The 22,464-nt window shown below is 37.8% G+C and overlaps 1 protein-coding gene and 1 non-coding gene across 15 annotated transcripts in view; both read left to right on the forward strand.

Moving 5' to 3' along the window:
- Positions 1–22,464, forward strand: part of MBTPS2 (membrane bound transcription factor peptidase, site 2) — a 100,947-nt gene that overhangs the window by 58,655 nt on the left and 19,828 nt on the right. For 9 of the 14 annotated variants that reach the window (XM_058713746.1, XM_058713745.1, XM_058713734.1 and 6 more), the window contains 4 exons: positions 281–503; positions 7,778–8,012; positions 14,030–14,105; positions 19,802–19,928. The gene's annotated coding sequence lies outside the window, so the exon portion shown is untranslated. The remainder of the gene's footprint in view (positions 1–280; positions 504–7,777; positions 8,013–14,029; positions 14,106–19,801; positions 19,929–22,464) is intronic. The other 5 variants (XM_058713738.1, XM_058713735.1, XM_058713737.1 and 2 more) reach the window with 5 other exon arrangements.
- LOC131503288 (U6 spliceosomal RNA) lies at positions 2,631–2,738 on the forward strand. The gene has a single exon (XR_009257389.1). It is a non-coding gene; the product is annotated as a U6 spliceosomal RNA (small nuclear RNA).

Consider the following 22,464-nt stretch of genomic DNA (forward strand, 5'->3'; position numbering starts at 1 on the left):
AGAAAGAAAGAAAGAAAGAAAGAAAGAAATCAAGCAAAATCCTGTAAACTCATGTAATCAAAGCTATTTACCCAGAAATTCCACTTCTAAGAGATTATCCTAGGGGAATGATTGGTATAAAGAAATTAATCACTAAGCAAGAAAGTATAAACAACCTTAACGTTTTTTTAGTAAAAAAGTGGAAACAACTCAAATGTCATGTCTATGTGGATACCCCATACGTTCACTATTAAATTTGATTTTCTCCTATTAATCTGTCTCATGTCAATTTGATTCTTAGTACAGCTAGAGGGTCTTGAAGGGCAGAGGAATTTCTTTCTCCCCAACGGTTGGCACATTTCACAGTATACTTTCTACTCGCTGGACACCTCTTGACCTGACATTGCTGCAGTTGAGAGATCCTTGGGACAATTACATTCAGCTGGCAGCAGGTGAAATTTCTTACCAGGTGAAATTCCAGCCTCCTGGAATGTCTATGTGTGGAGGTAAATGGAGCCAGAGTGGTAAGAGGTCTTTTTATCTCTTTCTTAATTTAGATTAGCAGGAGAAAATCCTTGTGGAACTAGTTTCTTGGACTAGGTTACTCTTTGGTTAAATTTAGTAGAGTACTCTTTGGTTCCTGATCCATTTCCTCCCAGAGATGGTCTTTGTTTTCCTCTGTGTCTTTGGTGTCTTTGATGCGCACATGAAGTAAAGGCTGTTGCTCAGGGACATGTTGGAAGCCAAAGCTGCAAAATTGGTGGGCACCGGTCGAGCACTTAAAAGGTGTTAGAGTGCTCTCCGCCTCAAGAAGACTCCCATGTTAGGAAAAGTTGGTCACAGAATGGGTTAGATTGACACTAGGTCACCCCTAAATTTCAAGAAAACTTCCATGCAATGAGATATACTGTAAAACAACACAAAATCCCCCACACATCCCTCCTAGGTATTAGGGTGGCTGTGGCTCCTAGAGACCCAAGGCCTAGCCAAGGCTGTTAATGTGCACATAAGAGATTTGTCCTTTCATCTTGTTCTATGTTCTAAGAATGTAGCCGGTGTGAAGGGGTGCAAGAGCACCTGGCTTCAGGGGTCCCAAACAAGATCCAGAGGCAGAGAGATGAGTGCTGGTGGAACAAGAAAGGAATGTACTTCAGTGAGGCCACCACCCAGAAGACAGCAGACTAGCATCTCAGACCGTCTGCAAAGTGCTACAAACGCTTCCAGGTTTATATAAGGAAAATGTGGGGCAAAGGTGGGTGGGTACCTGTAGGTGGGCAGTGAAGGTCAAGTCTATCACTGTCTTGGAGTCAGTCATGGTGGGGTCTTGCTGGGGCGGGGGCAGTCCTTATTGCTAGAGGGGCTAGTTTTGGTTCCCATCAGGGGATGCTTTGCCCACAGGATCTTCTGTCTGAGTTAAGAGATAAGCTAGAAAGAAGAACTTAATCAATTAGAAAATTTGAGGTCAAAATAGAAGTAGTCAAAGTCCTCTTTCAAGAGCTTGACTTTGTGACCAGTGAGAATATTCTCTTTGGTCTCCACCATTCAGAGGGTGCACTTTCCAGAGTTCTGCAGGGGATCAGTCAAATAGACTGGGGATCCAAATATCTCTCCTCCGCCTCACCGACTGTGGGAAGTTTGTCATAAGAGGTTCCAGCCCAGAGGAACCTTTGTTATATCAACCTTAGTTGCTTGTCAGTGTTGGAAAGTTCCATTCCAGTAGCACCTGCCCTGTGTCATAAATGAGGGAGTCTTTAAAGGCATCTCACCATTTTGTGAGGACTAGAGACACCATTTTCCCTACACCATCCTCACCGCTTGTACAATGAAGGCCTTTGCTTTGTTAGGCTAATTTTGGGAGTAAACTTTTGAATCATGGGGGCCGTGTAATCTATATCCTCTTTGGATGCCTTGCATCACTGGTTAAACCATTAAGGCTTATTGGTTTGAGTCGCTGTTAATAGATCCTGCTCATCAATGGCTGGAGGATGGATACTTTAAATTGGCTATATTAAAAAAAAGTCTTTATAGAGAGCTCTCAACTGTCTTATTAGTATAGTGGCAAGCCTTAAGGACTCCCTTGATAAGATGACATAACAGAAATCAGACTTAAAAATAGGGGCACCTGGTAACTCAGTCGGCTAAGCATCTGACTCTTGATTTCGGCTCAGGTCATGATCTCACAAGGAGCCTGCTTGGAATTCTCTCCCTCTCTCTCTGCCCCTCCCCCACTTGCACTGTCTCTGTCTCTCAAAATAAACTTAAAAAAACTTCTTTTTAAATCTCCCTGATATAAAGAAGGAAATTTAGTTAAAAAGATAGGCCAGTCCCTTGATATTCAGGATATAATCTAGTTCTTTAGACAATTAAAAATAACTGTCTTACAAATCTCTACAAAACCAGAAATGCAACTCTAGAAACAAGTCAAAGCATACCTATCTTTACCACTCCCTGAACCTCACCTATTCCTCTCAAAATGTTTGTAGATATTATAAAAGGTCTGGATATTGGAACAAAATTGTCCTGTACTGAAGAGAAAAAAGGAAAATTTGTAAATCACAGTTATCCTGAAATTCTAAGAGAAAAAAAATTTTTTTTAGATTCTCTGTCCCTTGAAATCAAAATAAATCTTATGTCTTTGAAATGTAAACAGAGTGCTCACTTTGGCAGCACACGTACTAAAATTGTATTGATACAGAGAAGAATTAGTATGGCCTTTGAGCAAAGATGACACACAAATTGATGAAGCATTTCAGATTTTTTTTTTAATTAAAAAATAAAAAAATAATAGGGGCACCTGGATGGCTCAGTCCGTTAAGCTTCTGACTTCAGTTCAGGTCATAATTTCACAGTTCTTGAGTTCGAGCCCCACATCAGGCTCTCTGCTGTCAGCACAGAGCCTGCTTTGGACTCTCTGCCCCCCCCCTTGGCCCCTCCCCCCCCCAAAATAAACATTTTTAAAGAATTATAAATAAAATAAAATAAAATAAAATAAAATAAAATAAAATGTAAACAGTGCCTACTCAAGAATGGGGAAAAAAAGGGCTGTGTGTCAGTGTGGGATTGGGGAGGGAGAGGCCTTTTTAAAAGGCAAACTGCTGATAGAGCTCTTAAGCCCAGACTCTAGTGGCTCTGATAACAGGCAGATATGTTCCAAATCTCAACCTTGGAGAAAACTTGTATACTCTGTGCCTTTGTGATGTAAATGTTCAATTCTCATCCTTTCTAGGATGTAAGTCATTTTTTGAAATGCAACTTCTGGGGAGAAATTTTTCAATAGAAAAAAAAATGGTGGCATTTGGAAATTGAGCTCCTAATGTTTTCTCCACAAAGATTAGTAAAAACAAGCTATAAGATTTTTTATTGCATCTTGTCTGTGTATGTGTGTCCATATATGTTGTAAATGTGTAATAGTTTTGCTACCTCTCGATAGTCTTGCCAAAATTAACTTGTAAAAAAGCTCTATGTGGTTGGTTTGAAGGTAAGCACTTATAGGATTGGACATTTAAAACTCAGAAAGACAGAAACTAACCCAAATGTTTTTCAGGTTCACATGATCTGGGGAAATATTCAATATTAAAGCTAATTTAAGATTGTTGGTTAAATTAAAATACACGTTTTTAGAGTTACTAGCATTAAATATAGAACTTTTAGTCTGCCTATGTTCACTGAAAGTCAAATAAATTCATTATTTCTATTGCAAAATTTGTCCAAAAAAACACCCACAATCATTGTTGACTTTGTCTAATGCCTCATAAAGTTTTGTGACTAATCTAAACATAATTGTTAGAAACGAGTAAATTAAATAGATGTAAATTAAAAAAAATAAAAATAAATAAATAAATAAATAGATGTAAATAAAGTAAAAAGGTAAGTAAACTTTTAAGTAGCTCCAAAATCTTTGATAACATGAAACTTTAAAATTGTGCTGTTAAATAATGAGTTAGGTTAAATTTATTGATTACCTAAATCACTTCAAAGTAAGATAAAATAATAAAACATCAAGTATGAAACATAAGTTTATCTGTTTTTGTCTTATCGCAGAGAAACTAAAGATAAATATGGGTCTGTTAGTAAACTTGGTTTGTGCTTTATTTAAATACGGTACTATGAATAAAGCACATGTATAAAAATTAGGAAATGTATTCACAAGTTGCTAATACAAAGAATAATCGTATAACTGATGGTTCACAGTTACTACTTCGTTTTCACTAGAAACTAAGGTTTCTAAAAGTTCTGAATTCTAATAAATGTAAATAAGACTACTGGAAATAATCAGGGAAACAACTCTGTTTGCAGGGAAATAAGATGTGTGTTTTTGGTAAGAAGTAGCATAAGAAATAGAAATACACTTTTGTTGAGGGAAAGAAAATAATTTCGTCCTAAAATGGGGCCAGTTGTTTAAACTGAGGACAAAATGTGAATGTAAAAACAGTTGTAAAAGATTTACTGAAAAAGAATCTTTTGAAAGGAATTTTACGTGCGGTCAGTACTGGCTAAGATTAACATAAATTTAAGTAAGTAAATGAATTTTAATATCAAATATTAAAATTGTGTTTTCTCTTTGTTAAAAGGACAAAGTTTTCTTGAACTATTATTTATCTGTTTTTTTTTTTTTAATGTTTATTTTTGAGAGAGAGAGTGCAAGCAGGGGAGGGGCAGAGAGAGAGGGAGACACAGAATCAGAAGCAGGCTCCAGGCCCTGAAACTGTCAGCATGGAGTCTGACTGGGGGCTTGAACTCACAAACCGTGAAATCATGACCCCAGCCGAAGTCGGACACCCAAGCGAATGAGCCACCCAGGCATCCCTATTCATCTGCTCTTAATAAGAAATTATAAACAAAAGTTTTTCTTTATCGTTAAAGGTATCTGCCTAAAAAACCCAAGGATTCTGTGTTTTGTCAAAATAATTTCCTATTTTTATTGGGTCTGTGATTACTTAAAAAAAACTGAGTCTTAATATTAAAAAAGCTAAATTTTGCTCACTACTATGTAACCTTCCGTATTTGCCTTTAATACCTTTTATTGTCACTTTGGTTAAATGGATAAATATTGTTTCATAATATTTTATGATTTTATTTAATCACATTTTCAAACCTTTTAATAGTTTTTTGACATACTTCCCAAAATCACAGTCTAAAATTAAGTCTTTTGACCCCAATCTCACCAAGATGTTCCAGAGAGTTCCTGGAACATTTCAAAGATTGTATGAGACATTAAACAAATTAGGCTTATTTAGTATGTTAAATTACATCAGAAGCCTTGTCAAATAAGTGATACTAAACCCTCTTAAGATTATATTTGTGTAGATGTTATTGTGTATAAATGTTATTAGGATAATTCTAAAAACTGTATGAAACTCCTAGAAATCTGAAGTCCTGGTATGTTATCAAACTTGAAATGTTGTGTATCACAGACATAACCAAATTTTCTTCCTTTTTTTTTTAATGTTTATTTATTTTTGAGAGAGTGAGAGAGAGCAAGCAGGGCAGGGGCAGAGAGAGAGAGGGAGGGAGAGAATCCCAAGCAGGCTCTGCGCTGTCGGCACAAAGCCTGACTCAGGGCTCATTCTCACAATCCATGAGATTATGACCTGCACCAAGATCAAGAGTCAGATGTTTAACCAACTGAGCCACCCAGGTGACCCCATAACCAAATTTTCTTGTCAATTACGTTGTAATGAACTGTAATTACATCTCTGACCATGGCCACTTTTAAGTCTGGTCATTTACAGTTACTGTTTTACTCTGATGATGTTGCAAATGTGTTTCATATTCAAAGTTATTCATAGAAAACCTCAAAGTATAGGTTTCTGATAACCTTACGATCCTAAACTGATCCTAAACTGAACTAAGAATTTCTAAAACTAGAGGGAAAACTGGATTTAAGCAGAATAAAAATTAATAACATGAGACTCAACGAAGTGAGGAAGTAATTGTAATTTTTATGACTTTCTGTTTATTTTTTAATTTTTTAAGAAATGTTTTATTTCTGAGACAGAGAGAGAGAGAGCACGCCAACATGCACACACACCCGGAGAAGGAGCAGAGAGAGGGAGACAGAGTTTCCAAAGCAGGCTCCACACTGACAGCAGAGAGTTCAGTGTGAGCCTGGAACTCATGAACTGTGAGACCATGACCTGAGCCAAAGTCGATGCTTAACCAACTGAGGCACGCAGGGGCCCCATGACTTCTGTTTAAAATGTTGCTGACTCTTTAAAAAAATGCTTTGTTTTTCCAATTAAAAAAATTTTTTTTTTCTCATAGGGTGAGAAACTGACTGGTTGGCTCTTGATCTCACCTCAGGTCATGATCTCACATGGTTCTGGTTCTGCACTCACAGCACAGAGCCTGCTTGGGATTGTCTCTCTCCTGCTCTCTCTGCCCCTCCCCCATTTTTGTGAACACTCTCTCTCAAAATTAATAAACTTAAAAATATTTTTTCTCTTAAGCTTACTGATTTACAGCAATTTGATAAAATATACCTTTGTGAACAAATTGAAACATTTATCTTTTGTTCCTACCTAATGTCTCCAGAATTCAGAAACTGTCAGATGAATGTTCTTATATATTTTTTTTAAGATTAAAAAAAAAAAATTTAAAGATTTTATTTTTAAGTGATCGCTATACCCAACATAGGGCTCAAATTCACAACCCTGAGATCAAGAGTCTCATGCTCCACTGACTGAGCCAGCCAGTCGCCCCGAATGTTCTTATATTTTACTTTTTTACAAGTTATTTATTTATTTTGAGAGAGTAAGCTTGTGTGCAGAGGAAGGGCAGAGAGAGAGGCAGAGAGAATCCCAAGCAGGCCCCACACAGTCAGCACAGAGCCCGACATGGGTCTCAATCCCATGAACCATGAGATCATGACCTGAGCTGAAATCAAGAGTCAAAGGCTTAACGGACTGAGCCACCAAGGTGCCCTTCAACTGATCTTCTCACTGCACTTATATAAATGATCAGGCCAAGTTGTTTTGAAACTAGACTTATTTAGCAAATAGATTAGTATTAATTAGGCTATCTTTGGTAGAATGAGGGTGATTATAGAGAGAAAATATGTTTCAATAACACACCAAGTAAATATTAGATTCTAATACTGTTTCTTATAAACTAGACCAGATTCTGATTTCTTCTAGTTTTTTCCAATGCCTGGCTACTGTCCTCCAAAGTAACATTTCTGAGTCTTTTCCCATCTTTCTGAGTTGGATACATTTGAGAACTAAGACTATCCTTTCTCCTGAAGCCCTGCGAACTAAATAGGAATGACTTAATGTAAACTTCAGAGAAATCTCCACAGTAGCTCCCATACAGACAACCTTTATGCCTGTTGCTCTGTGGGCCTTTCACAAAGATCACCACAGGCCACCTGGCTGGCTCAGTCAGTGAAACCAAGGAGTTTTGATGTCAGGGTGGTGAGTTCAAGTCCCACATTCGGTATAGAGCTTACCAAAAAAAAAAAAAAAAAGAAAGAAAGAAAGAAAGAAAGAAAGAAATTAGGTTTCCATAAGTATGTAATTCTAACAGAAAGAATGTCAAATAAACTTCTCTTTAAAAAAAAAAGAAAAATGAAAAAAGATCACTACAAACACTTGAACTATAAACTGAGAAAATCTATCAGACTGCCACCACCTGCTGTCACTCTATCCACAGATGATTCAGGCTTGACATCTAGAAATCTCAACTGGATACCCTCAGAACTCACAAACTGGTTTATAATTTGATCCAATCATTAACCATTTTTTTTCTTTTGTTTCCATAGAAATGCCTCTTATTTAAAACCTGATTGCTTAAACCATAGGCCCAACTTTGAGAACACAGCTGCATCACTGTCTCCTGAAATGGGTCTAACTGAACTGACTTATTGCAAGGACTGGTCCACCAAGACAGAATGATCTACCTGCTCAACTTTTATACGTGAAGCTTAAGGGAAGTGTCAGAGGAGGGAACTACAGGGGCCAAGGGCAGTACGCTCCAAGATGGCCCACTCTGGCATGAACATTATTTCGAGTCAAAAGCAATCAAAACCCAGCAGGGTAAGGAAAAACTCTTTATCCCCCCTCAACTGCCTGCTGGTACCAGAAAGACAGCTATTTACAGAGATTCCTCTCTACCTAAGAAACTTATCCACATAATAAGACAACTTTGTTTTTTTTGCAAAACAAAACTCCTCTCACCTTTCTGTTAATAAGTTTTTCTCCCCCTTTGTATCCTCAGACCCCTACCCTGCTCCTGAGCTCATATAGCCTCATGTTGCTTGACTATCTTTGGAATTTCCATGTCTGTGGATTCCCCCATACCTATGGAGTTAAATTTGATTTATTCCTGTTAATCTGTCTCATGTCAGGGCACCTGGCTGGCTCAGTCAGTGTAGCATGTGACTCTTGATCTTGGGGTCATGAGTTCAAGCCCGACACTGGGTGTGGACCTTATGTAAAAAAAAAAAAAAAATTCAATCTGTCTCGTGTCAATTTGATTCTTAGTCCAGCTAGAAGGATCTTGAAGGGCAGAAGAAATTTTTCCTCCCTGACACAACCTTTCAAATTTACTCATAATATCCTTAGCTTGGCTAAAAATGTAGCTTTCTTATGTAAGTCTGCTCTGATCTAACTTAACAAGCTTCCATATTCTAGGTGGAAGCTGGGAGGAGGGACAAGATCAAGTTCAATTTATTTTTTATTATTTTTTAATGTTTTTTTTTATTTTTGAGAGAGAGAGGGAGCATGAGCATAGGAGGGGTAGAGAGAGGAGGCACAGAATCTGAAGCAGGCTCCAGGCTCTAAGCTGTCAGCACAGAGCCCAACGCGGGGCTCGAACTCACACAAATGGCTCATGACCTGAGCCAAAGTCAGATGCTTAACTGACTGAGCCACCCAGGCACCCCCCAAGTCCAATTTATTAACCTCAATTCAATCCTATAATTTAAAATGTTTTTGTAGGTGAACAGTCTGTACTTGGATAACTCTGTTTATGAACTCAACCTCTAAGATTTCTACCCCTCCCTAAGCTCCTCTCCAAGAAGACATCCAGGTGTGAGAGGGAGTGTGGCTTTCATGACCTCAAAATGGCAAAGGGCAGATGTTAATCCTCCCAAAGAAAAGCACAATCCAGACCTCACCCCTTCTGTCTTCTGCTTTCCCAGCAACCTAGCTAACCTACTTTCTGCCCTAGTACTTTAACCTGGGAGGAGATCGGGACAGTTGTGTCTTGTGACTTCCCTCCCAGACTCTACTCCCCTTTTCCCCTATAACTGACCCAGAATTGCTTTTCCCTTCATTCTTTACAGCCTGGAGTGTCTCCCTTCCATTCTACACTCAGGCCCTATGTATTAAAAAGGAAGCTTTGTCATTTGGAAATCCCTTTCTCCAAAAAGCTTGGGTTTTATGTACATTGTCTTACTAAAAAAAAAGTGAAGAAAATCAGCTTTGAAATTCAAAGCGGATGAATGGCCTCTCTGTTATGAGCAGCACCTGTCTGTCCTTTCTTTCTTGGGACAGTAAGCTTGATGACTCTATCAGAAGGCTAACAAGAAATAGGATTTAAAGGGGAGAATCAAAATGCATTGACATAATTCCTATAAAATATGTTCCCCAGAGAGGTGAAATTGCATGAACTAAAGAAAGGAGATTCATTTTCTTGAAAGGCTGGTGAGATTCATCTCCTTTTCTTCATAGAGACAAAGTTTAACTTTGAAAAACATGACCGTAATGAAAATATAGGATGATTACGTGTCACAGGTTTTATGCATTAATGAAGAAAGAAGGAGGATGATAAATCTGGGACAAAGGAGAATTTGAAAGACAGAGATTTATATGTTCAAAAAGGGAAAGCATGCTAAAATAAGTTTGCTAAATTAGAAGCAAAATAGGACCATAAAACCAGAAATTCTGCACAGAAATCTTTTGCATCTCTCCTGGACAAAAATCTACAAGTTAACATGTCTGAGCTTTAATCAAGCAACAGTGCATTCCTCTGAAGAACTAAATAATCCTTGGGTGGACCTGTTAGATAAAGACCTTGAAATAAAGCTTTAGTCCAACATTCAAAGGACAAACAGTCATCCTTTTGCTTTTGTTCCAAGTGTTGGGTAATTTTTCTTCACATTATCAAGTGTTGCATACACTCCACCCACCTTATCAGATACAAACTCAGTATGGTGGAAGCTGATGAAATAAAGAGCCACGAATGGATTTATAAAGAGTCTACAGAAATAAAACATGTGGCTTAAAGCAAGGCCAGTTTTTGGCCTTAGAGACACAAATGAATAGGTATCTTTAAAAACCTAAAATGGTGATGTTGCCCCCAACCTACAGATTTTAGAGATATCTTATTACTCACAAATTACCCTTTCCTTAGCATCATAATCTAGATATATCTAACTGGGTATAAATGATTCCATTACCAAAGCAGATTAATCAGGTTAAATGAAACCATAAGGGCATGTGATGATTTTTAAACGATAGGTTACATAAGTTACCACAGCCCACTTAACATATGCTATCCTATTAGTTTACCACAGTGACAAACATGATTTCATCAGTAATGCATATTCAGAGTTGGCTTACCTTTAAGGATTTTAGCACAGTTCACATATAAACCACTCTCCAACTGAAAGTAGTTTCCAAAACAGATCTGGTTTTTAAAAAGTTCATAACCGCTCATTTTTAATCCCATCCTCCCTATTCAGATGGTTATTGAAGTATCCTCTTGATTACAGACCAATGAAAGAAAATGAAGATTATAAAAGAACAAAGTCTATCTTGACTAGCAGTTTCCCCATGGAATTTTATTTTCTGAGTAGAGCACTAGATCATCTGATTAAAAAGCTCAAATTTTCTGAAACTTTCTATTGATGTCTATGGTGTGTAACATGAGCACGTTTCCATATTAAGGTTATTTAGCTGTGGAAAACACAAGAACTCATTCAAAGCTTTTCCTTTAAAGGTTGAAGAAACCTAAGACCACATGTTGGTGCAGCAATGAGAAATCTTTAAATGTCTGTCAGCAACTGGTCGGCATTGGGTTTTGTTTGGTTGGTTTGGTTTTTTTTCTTTTTTTTTTCCTTTTTGTCCTGCAGGAAAGCAAAGACAAACATTTCAAAAAGCATTGTAACTCAAAAGAATGACCAAAGCTAAGAAATTTAAGTAAGCGTGTCACAAACACAGGAGCATGGATTTTGTTGGCTAATCCAAATAGATAATTAATCATGTTCCTGACAGTGTGGAATGCAGATTTGCCTGCTATTTGCAGAAACATTAACAAGCAGGCCAAGGGCTTTCTTGATTACTGGAAACTGGAGTGGCTTGAGGAGCTGTAAGTCAGTGATTTCAAGATCTACAGATTTTTTGGACCAGTAAAATTTCAAAATAATGTTGAAGACCAACATGGTGTTAACTTCTTATTTAGCCAAATAATATTGGGGGAAATATCTTAATATTTATAATTGATATCCAATTATAAAATAGCCTTAAAAAAACAGGTTGGGTTTTTTGGGTTTCTTTTTTGAGGCTAGTTCATAAATGGATTCACCAGTAGATTTGGGGGTCAAGATATCTTTAAGGTAACCTTAATTTCTTTCTCAAACCTTGCCTTAGTGACTAACAAGCACATTCAAGTACCTGCCATCCATGACTGATCAAAATGAATGCTACTCCTGAGACAAGTGAATGTGACAGGATTAGACTTTGACTCTAGATAGGGTCTTGGTTCTTGAGAATTCCTCCTTAGGATCATCCTGTCTTGAGGATTTTTTCAAATGGTGAGGAGATGGGAGATGTAAGCATTAACCAAATTCTGACTGAGTCATGTATTTGGCTTTCTTCTGATCTACATGACCTTAAAACAAAAATCAAGTCAAATTCCTTGAATGCCTATTATTAAGAGTGTTGTGCTGAGCTTTGGGGCAAGATTTCTCAAACTTAAGTCTTAATAAATAGAGCCTGAGAACTTTCCAAAAGGGCAGACTTCTGGGTTTTGGTGCCATAGGTTCTGAATGAAGTTGAGATGGCAGCCCTGTAATCCCAATTTTTAAGAAGCATAATGTGATTTTGATGCACCTGGTCCATGGACCCCCATCTTGAGAAATGTTCTAGGAACTCTGAAGAAGTAATACTTCCAATTTCAGTAATGGCACACTAGCTAATTCTGATCACCCTTCCTGCTGAACATAATTTACTAAAAATCTTCTTAGAAGCATCAAAAAGCTAACAAAATGGAAATGCAAGCTGGTGCAGCCACTCTGGAAAACAGTATGGAGGTTCCTCAAAAAACTAAAAATAGAACTACCCTACAACCCAGCAATGGCACTACTAGGTATTTATCCAAGGGATACAGGTGTGCTGTTTCGAAGGGACACATGCACCCCCATGTTTAGAGCAGCACTATCCACAATAGCCAAAGTATGGAAAGAGCCCAAATGTCCATCGATGGATGAATGGATAAAGAAGATGTGGTATATATATATAATGGAGTATTACTCAGCAATCAAAAAGAATGAAGTCTTGCCATTTGCAACTACGTGGATGGAACTGGAGGATATTATGCTAAGTGAAATTAGTCAGAGAAAGACAAATATCATATGACTTTACCCATATGAGGAATTTAAGAGACAAAAAGATGAACACAAGGGAAGGGAAGCAAAAATAATATAAAAACAGGGAGGGGGACAAAAACATAAGAGACTCTTAAATATGGAGAACAAACAGGGTTACTGGAGGGGTTGTGGGAGGGGGGGATGGGCTAAATGGGTAAGGGGCACTAAGGAATCTACTCCTGAAATCATTGTTGCACTATATGCTAACTAATTTGGATGTAAACTTTTAAAAATAAAAAATAAAATAAAAAAGCTAACAAAACATTCACAAATTACTAGGATGAGATCTGGAAGAAAATGGAAATGCAGAGGGGTGAGCCTGGCCATTTTCAAACATGTTTACCTTAGGGTCATTAGCTGATCCTGAAGAGACATTTGAGAGGGTGAGCTGTCTGTTAGGCAAACTTATGGGATTAGAGAGACAAAAGTCAGATCAGGACCTGACAAAGGTGGACACCTGATAAACCACACCCTGTTCCACATGCACACAGTCCCCTACGAGTAAGGGTGAACTGGAAGTGGCTTGCTAAGAAAATCTCAAATCTTGAACTTGAACTAAAGTGATCCTGGAAAAAGCAAATGGCCATTCTCTCTAGAAGAAACATTAAACTGGGCATCAGTTTTTTCTACAAATAATTTTTCTAGCACATAGTCAAAGATAACTAAGTCTTAATAAGAGATAAAAAACCATGAGCAAGAACCACTAGAAAAAATTAACAGCAAAACATGGGTAAGTTTAAATGAACATTGACTATGAAACTGTTATTATGATGTCCTGTGGAAATAGATATTTAAAATGCATGACAATAATAGCATAAAAGTTTAGGAGGGGGTTAAATATTCTAAATTTCTCACATTTAGAGGGGAGGAAAGATATCACTTAGCATTAGATATTTATAAGTGAAGGGTACATGCTATAACTAGGATAACCACCAAAAGAATAGAAGAAAAGTCGAGGATATCTAAACTAAAAGAGACTTTAAAATTGAATGATGAAAATTACCAATCCATGGGCACCTGGGTGGCTCAGTCAGTTAAGCGTCTGACTTTGGCTTAGGTCATGATCTCATGACCTGTGAGTTCGAGTCCCCCGTCAGGGTCTGTGCTGACAACTCAGAGCCTGGAGCCCGCTTTGGATTCTGTGTCTCCCTTTCTCTTTGCTCCTCCCCTGTTCATGCTCTCTCTCTCTCTCTCAAAAATAAATAAACATTAAAAAAAATTTAAGAATAAAATTATCAGTCCAAAAGAAGTCAAGGAAGGAAAGAAAATGGAACACAAGACAGGAAAAGTGTCTAGGTGCCCCTGGATTACACTTTGGGTTGTCTCCTGAGGGGAGAGATTAATGTATTCTATGTGTGTAAATAAAGGTATGCATGGGTATTTATTTAGATGGCCAGGGCTTTAGAAATGTCAAAGTTTGCTAATTGTTCCCTGTGTCCATTATCCCTTTCTACATTTTAGTTACAGAGCCCCTGTGAGCGTGAGCTCATCACATGGCTGCCCACCAAGATACTACATTTCTCAGTCTCCCTTGAAGGTAGGTGTGTGGTCGTGTGACTGAGTTTAGATGAATGGGATGTGAGTGAGCTCAAGTAATGTGTATTTATCTTTTTTTTTAATTTTTTAATGTTTATTTATTTTTGAGAGAAAGGGAAACAGAGCGTGAGTGGTGGAGTGCCATAGAGAGAGGGAGACACAGAATCCCAAGCAGGCTCCAGGCTCTGAGCTGTCAAGCACAGATCCTGACGTGGGGCTCAAACCCACGAACTGTGAGATCATGACCTGAGCCGAAGTCGAGCGCTTAACCAACTGAGCCACCCAGGAACCCCAATGTGTATTTATCTTTATTAAAGATGAAGCTTTGGGGTGCCTGGGTGACTCAGTCGGTTAAGCTTCCAACTCTTGATACCAGCTCAGGTCATGACCTTGTGGTCAAAATCTGCAGTCATTAGATTCAGCCCCCAGTTGGGCTCTGAGCTAAGCGCCGAGCTTGCTTGGGATTCTGTGTCTCTCTTCTGCCCTTCCCAGCATGCGTGCACTCTCTAACTCTCTCAAAATAAATAAATAAATCAACATTTTTTTTAAAAGATGAAGTTTTCTTGGGGTGCCTGGCTGGTTCAGCCATTAGAGCATGCGACTCTCAGGGTTGTGAGTTCGAGCCCCATGTTAGGGGTAGAGATTACTTAAAAAATAAATAAACAAAAAAGATGACGCTTCTTGCCCTGATTTTTCCCACACCAATTGGGAAATGGCAATGATTGGAACAATCCCTTGGGTCCTAAGAGGCATGCCGAGAATGTCAGACCTCACTATCAGTCTATGTTCCTATATATCTTTATGGAACAGAGCTGCCCTACAGGCCCTGAACTGTTATATAAGAAAGAAAGAAACTCCTGTAATCTATAACTATTGTACTTTGGAGTTCCTTTGCTACAGCAATCTTGCCTGTGTCCTAACACAGAGATGTGTTATGGAGTAACAAAGGTTAGTGGGAGAGGTGAGGGTGAGGAGGAAGCTGTTGTTGTGAGCCTTAATAGCAAGCTTAGGAGTCAGGCTTCAAGGGGATTGGTGAGGTGCAGCACTGCAGAGGGACCACCAGGTGGTGGTACTATTGGTGGTGGGGGGGAAGCTGATTAAATGGCTTCAGCCACCTCTTGTGATTTTTATAATTCTGTATCTCCAGAGATATCTTTCTCCAGAATTCCATGCCCTTATTTCCAAGGGCTGGCCAGACTTTCTCTCTGGAGGTCAAATAAGCTCCTCAAATTCAACATCACAAATCTTAGCTTTCCTCCCCAGAGAGCCTTTTCTTCTTCTTTGTGTTCCCTATTCTGGTTAATAATTGCTCCCTTCAATACCACTCTGCACTCAGTTGTCCTCACTAGAAACTAGGGTCACCCTTGATTCCTCCTTCATCATCACACACAGTTTCTTATAGAGATAATCTACTTCCATTCTTTTTATTCATTTTGCTATTCTCATTGCATGAGATGTTTTGATTTGGGTCTCCATTATCTCTCACTTCAAATGTTGCAGTATCCTCCTTCCTAACTGATCTTTAATTCAGTTTTGTGTGTGTGTGTGTGTGTGTGTGTGTGTGTTTGTTTGTTTTTTAATTTGAGAGAGAGAGAGTGAGAGCATAAGCAGGGGAGAGGGGCAGAGGGGGAGAGAGAGAGAGAGAGAGAGAAAGAGAGAGAGAGAGAGAGAGAGAGAGAGAGAGAGAGAGAGAGAGTCTTAAACAGGCTCCAGGCTCAGCTGGAGCCCAATGCAGGGCTCCATCTCGTGACCCCAGGATCATGACCTAAGCCGAAATCAAGAATCGGATGCTTAACCGACTGAGCCACACAGGTGCCCCTCTAACTGGTCTTTCTCATGTTTCACATTGCTCTTAGGCCTATTTATCCAAAACAAGCTTGACCATGTCACTTCAATCTGTTTGTACACTTTCTCCCTTTTCTTATAAGCCAAGGAGCCCAGACTCAGTACAGATCTGGTCCCCTTTCAAACTCCTATCAAGCCCCTTAATATGCTGGGTCTGAGCACACTGGGCCTTGTCAGTGTCCTCTCTACCTGGAGTGTTCTTGTCCTGTCCTTACTTAATGGACTCATACTCAGCCTTCAAAACCTAGCTTAAGTATGACTCATTGGAAAATTTTTCCAGGATCCTCTGGCTTAGTTACTTAGTTATTCCCATCTCAATAACTGAAGTTAATGAATTAATTAAAGATAGAATACTAAGAACTCTCTCAAAATAAGTAAATAAACTGTAAAAAAAAAAATGGGGGGCACCTGGGTGGCTCAGTCAGTTAAGTGTCTGACTCTTGATTTGGGCTCAGATCATGATCTCACAGTTCACGAGTTTGAGCCCCACATTGGGCTCCTCACTGACAGTGCAAAGCCTGCTTGCAATTCTCTTTCTCTCTTTCTGTCTCTGCAACCCCCCCACCATATGCTCAATCTCTGTCTCTCTCTAAATAAACAAACAAACAAACAAACAAGTAGACTTTAGAATACTAAGAACTGAATCCCAAAGAACACACCTAGCAAAAAAATACACAATTTCAGAAGTATAGAATTTTACAACAGGAAAAGGAACCTATAGATTTTACAGATTATTTTGATGTGTTTAGCATTTATTTATTTATTTATTTATTTAAGAGAAGCACAGGGGAGAGGGGCAGAGGTTGAAAAAGAGAGAGAGAGAGAGAGAGAGAGAGAGAGAGAGAGAGAGACAATCTCAAGCAGGCTCCATGCTCAGTTCAGAACCTGATGTGAAGTTCAATCCCAGGACCCCAGGATCAACACATGAGCCAAAATCAAGAGTTGAACACTCAACTGACTGAGCTACCCAGGTGCCCTCTTTATTTATTTATTTTACAAATATAAATACCTTTAATGAAAGCCAAGGGCAGTCCACAGAGCCCCGACAGCAGCTACCAGAGCAGAGTAGGAGGCAGGGATGCAGATTATCTTAATGTGTTTATAGACGAAGTTTAGAGAAGTTACATGACTTTCCCAGGATCAGGCAGCAGAACTAGAAGACATAGGTTTCTGGTTCCGTTTCTGATGCTGTTTTCCTACACTTTGCTGTGAAATTGTTAGAGAATAATTGAATAGAAAGGTTTGCGTGGAAGGTTGAGTTTAAAGTCTTTGGCATTTTGTCTTGTGGACTAGGTTGCATTTGGTATGAGATATGGAATGATGAAAATGTCAGTGTAACCTTGTCACAGAGATATTTATCTAAGTTATGGGCCATTTTCCCAGAGGGACAGATAGAGATCATGTGTACATACCAATGTGAACATTGAAAACCAGAGTATCCAGTTCAGAGGCTCTAACTCCTTTTTTGACCCAGGGGCCCTTTCGATCTGGCTTCTAGAATAATGCTTTTTTAAAAAAATAAAAAAAGATTTTATTTCTAAGTAATCTCTACACCCATTGTGGGACTCGAACTTATAACCCGAGATCAAGAGTCACATGCTCCACCGACCAAGCCAGCCAGGAACCCCATAATAATGTTTTTGAATGCATAAAACATCAGACATAGGAATATTGCTATATGTACTTCTTCATTTAATCTACTGAATACAAGATCTAACAGCAGTCCGATAACTACCATGATTTTGAAGTAGCAATGAGCATAAACAATATTTTGATATCTGCAGCAGTCATGTGATATAAATGTATTTGTGATTTCTATTGGTGACAAGTCACAGGACCTGCTAACAGGACTGTGGTTTGATACTTAACATTTGTAGTTGAAGGAGACACTTTTGTTAGAAATCACTGAAAATGAAGAGGAAATGTTTTTCTCTCAGATTCACTGATCTGCTAAACCCCAGGTTGAGAACCCCTGGGTTAGTCCAATCTCTTCACTTTAAAGGTAAAGAATCTTTTATCTGCAATATGTAAAATGAGTTCAAATAAAATTAATTCAAAGAAAACCGTTGATGGAGTCTATGCAGTTGGCCTCTCTCAAGTCAGCATACTTCCCTTAAGGAACTTGGAGTTAAAAAAAAAAAAATACTTGGAAAAGTTGCCCTTAAACCATTTCAGCTTTTTTGAAGTATAATTGAAGTATAATTAACATATAATGTTACATTAGTCTCATGCATACAGCATATTGATTCAACAATTCTGTATATATACATACATATGTACGTGTATGTATATATATATGTATGTATGAGAGAGAGAGAGAGAGAGAGAGAGAGAGAGAGAGAGAGAGAGAGCAGGGGAGGGAGCAGGGGAGAGAGGCAGAGGGGAAGAGAGAGAATCTTGAGCAGGTTCCACACTCAGTGTGGAGCCAGACAGAGGGCTCGATCCCATGACCCTGGGATCATGACCTGAGCTAAAATCAAGAGTTGGACACTTAACTGAGCCACCCAAGCGCCACTGATTCAACACTTTTATACGTTATTCAGTGCTTGCCATAATAAGTATGGTCACCATCTATCACCAAACAGTGTTATTACAATATTATTAACTATATTCCCTATGCTATACTTTTCACCTTTGTGACTTGTTTTATAACTGCAAATTTGTATCTCTTAATCCTCTTCATCTATTTTGCCATCTCCCTCCACCCACCTTCCCTCTGGCAACCACTAGTTTGTTCTCTGTATTTAAGAGTATTATGGGGTTTGTTTGTTTGTTTTCTTTGTTCATTTATTTTGTTCCTTATATTCCACAAATAAGCTAAATCATATGGTATTTGTCTTTGTCTGTCTGACTTACTTCACTTAACATAATACCCTCTAGGTCCATCCATGTTGCCACAAAGACCATTTCTGCTTTCTGCTCAGTGTTCCTGGTCCCTAATGCCTGCTTGGTGCAAAGGCCCTTGGGGAAGGGGGGTTATAAGAACGATTTTCAACTTAGTATCTCAATGAATTATGGTGCCACCATACTAAGAACAAGAAATATGACACAATTAATTTTTGAATAAATGCCAATGAGTAGATAAATGATATATACAAATATCAAATCATTATGTTGTAGGCCTGAAACTAATATACTGTCATATGTCAATTATATCTCAATATAGAAAAAGGAATAATGTGACTATAGGTTTGGGATGCAAATTCACCTGAACTGTATTCTGGTTATTTTTAAAAAATACATTTTGTAGGGTGTGGAGTAAAGCTGTAAAATATTTTTTAAACCAAAGAATTGACTAAATGTGCCCAAACAACTTATTGGATTCATGTCTCTACCATTGATTTATAATGTATTAGATTATTAAATGTACTAGTATCTGCTTCTTGAGTATGTAATATGTAATTCTTTAATTCTTGTGCTACTCTACTCATGTGCTACACATAGGCTCATTTAATTGTATCTCTGAAATTTTGGACATTTGAACAACAATAATAATAACAATAAAATAATAATAATAATATTTAAAAAGATAATATTTAAAATATTAAATATTTAAGATAATATTTAAAATAATATTTTAAAATGCCCTGATAAAGAACAAAATACCTAGCCTTGAAGTGAACTGTCATTATCCCAAGATCCTGAGCAGCTGTGTTTTTCGAATCATTTTTGAGTACCACCAACAGTAAGAAATACATTTTTTCATTGGAACTTAGCACACACATGCATGCATACGCATATATGTGATTCAAAGAAAAGTTTCCCCAAACCGACCTCTCTCTTTTTTAAATTTTTCTTCCTCTTCTTCTCCTTCTCCTTCTCCTTCTTCTTCTTCTTCCTCTTTTTTTTAAGTATGCTCCACACGGAGCCCAATGTGGGGCTTGAGCTCTTGACCCTGAGATCAAGACATGAGTTGAAATCAAGATTTGGACTCTTAACCAGTGGAATCACCCAGGTGCCCCTAAACTGACTTCTCTTAGTAAGTGATGAGGCCCACTGATAACTTTTTTTTCTATGACATTCTATTCCATTCAAAGAAATCCTGGCCAGTGACCTGCTATTTATGACCAAAGATTAAATTGCAGCTCATAGCTTGATAAACATTGGACTGGATGAATTCTGACATTCTATGAGATATGTATGGATCACATAAATAAGTACAGTAATAGAGGGGGCAAATGTTTTCAAGATATGCTTTTGTTTTATTTGTATCTCTAACTCTTTATTTTGAGAAGTTTTTTATCTACAGAAAAATTTGAAATAGTAAAATAAATGCCCTATACCACTCACCAAGATTGACAATTATTTTACCACATTCTGTCTTTCCCAATACCCTCACATGTGTGTATTTAAGTTTATTCATATTATTTTTGCTAAATTACTTGAAAATAATTTGTACATGTTATTTTTTAATTTTTTTTTGTTTATTTATTTATTTTGAGATTGAGAGAAAGCAAGCAGGAGAGGGGCAGAGAGAAAGGGAGAGAGAAAATTCCAAGCAGACTCCACACTGTCAGCTCAGAACCCGATGCAGGGTTCGAACCCATGAACTGTGAGATCATGACCTGAGCCCAAATCAAGAGTCAGGTGCTTAACTGACTGAGCCAACCAGGAGCACAGGCAAACATTATATTTTATCCTGAAATATAATATTTTATTTCATTTATATTTTTTTAAGATTTTTTTATTTTTAAGTAATCTCTAACATCCAACATGGGGCTCGAACTCATAACTCCAAGATCAAGAGTTGCATGCTCCACCAACTGAGCCAGCCAGCCACCCCTGGAATATAACATTTTAGCCTGTATCTCTTGAGAGTAGGGATATTTTGCTCCAAAGTCACAATATTATTATCATATACAAGAAACTTAACAATGCAACAATATTATCTAGTATATAGATCACATTCACATTTCCCCAGTTGTCCTTCAAATGTCCTTTATAGCTATTTTTCTCCCAACTCAGTATACAATCAAGGACCATGTAGTGACTCTTCCATATGAGACCCTAAACAAGAATTCCTGAACTGAGCCCAGTCAATTCACACAACAAGAGGTAGTTTTATATCTCTGTCTTTCTCTATATGTAATCAAGAAATAATATATATATATATACACACACACACACACACACACATATATATATATATAATTTATTGACATGATTTTAAGCTTACAGAAAAGTTGCAGGAATAGTACAATGAATTCCAAAAAGTCTAGAGTCACCAAAGTTAATACTTTGCTATATTTGCTTTATTCCTCTTTTAGTCTCTATCATTGATCTACTCTATCGTTATCTCTCTCCCTCCCTTGTTCTTTTTTTTTCCCCTAGTTGTTTCATTTTTTTTTAATTTTTATTTATTTTTTAAATTTACATCCAAGTTAGTTAGCATATATAGTGCAACAATGATTTCAGGAGTAGATTCCTTAATGCCCCTTACTCATTGAGCCCATCTCCCCTCCCACAACCCCTCCAATAACCCTCAGTTTGTTCTCCATATTTAAGAGTCTCTTCTGTTTTGTCCCCCTCCCTGTTTTTATATTATTTTTGCTTCCCTTCCCTTATGTTCATCTGTTTTGTCTCTTAAAGTCCTCATATGAGTGAAGTCATATGATATTTGTCTTTCTCTGACTAATTTTGCTTAGTTTAATACCTTCTAGTTCCATCCACATAGTTGCAAATGGCAAGATTTCATTCTTTTTGATTGCTGAGTAACACTCCATTATGTGTATATACCACATCTTCTTTTTTTATTTTTATTTTTAATTTTTTTTTAGTGTTTATTTATTTTTGAGACAGAGAGAGACAGAGCATGAAGTGGGGGAGGGTCAGAGAGAGAGGGAGACACAAAATGTGAAGCAGGCTCCAGGCTCTGAGCTGTCCGCATAGAACCCAATGCGGGGCTCGAAATCACAGACCATGAGATCATGACCAGAGCCAAAGTCAGAAGCTCAACCGACTGAGTCACCCAGGCACCCCTATACCACATCTTTTTTATCCATTCATCTATTGATGGACATTTGGGCTCTTTCCATACTTTGGCTATTGTTAATAGTGTTGCTATAAACATGGGGGTGCATGTGCCCCTTCGAAACAGCACACCTGTATCCCTTGGAGTATGCCTAGTAGTGCAATTGCTGGGTCGTAGGGTCATTCTATTTTTAATTTTTTGAGGAACCTCCATACTCTTTTCCAGAGTGGCTGCACCAGTCTGCATTCCCATAGTTGTTTCTGAACTAAGAGTTAGCAGTAGTATGATGCTCCTTTATCCTTAAATATTTCAGTCTGTATTTCATAAAAATAAGAAATTCTCTTATGTAACCATATACAGTTTAAAAAACAATTAACATTTATACAATGCTATAGCCTAATCTCTATACTAGATTAAGATTTCATCAACTGTCCTAATAATGTCTTTTATAGCAGAAAACAAAGCCTCTAAAATTCCAAGATATGCAGTTGCCTTCAGTTATCTTGCCTCTTTAGACTTTTTAAATCTGGAACACTTTCTGAGT

Source organism: Neofelis nebulosa, chromosome X (genome assembly GCF_028018385.1).
Source record: "Neofelis nebulosa isolate mNeoNeb1 chromosome X, mNeoNeb1.pri, whole genome shotgun sequence".
Taxonomy (NCBI): domain Eukaryota; kingdom Metazoa; phylum Chordata; class Mammalia; order Carnivora; family Felidae; genus Neofelis; species Neofelis nebulosa.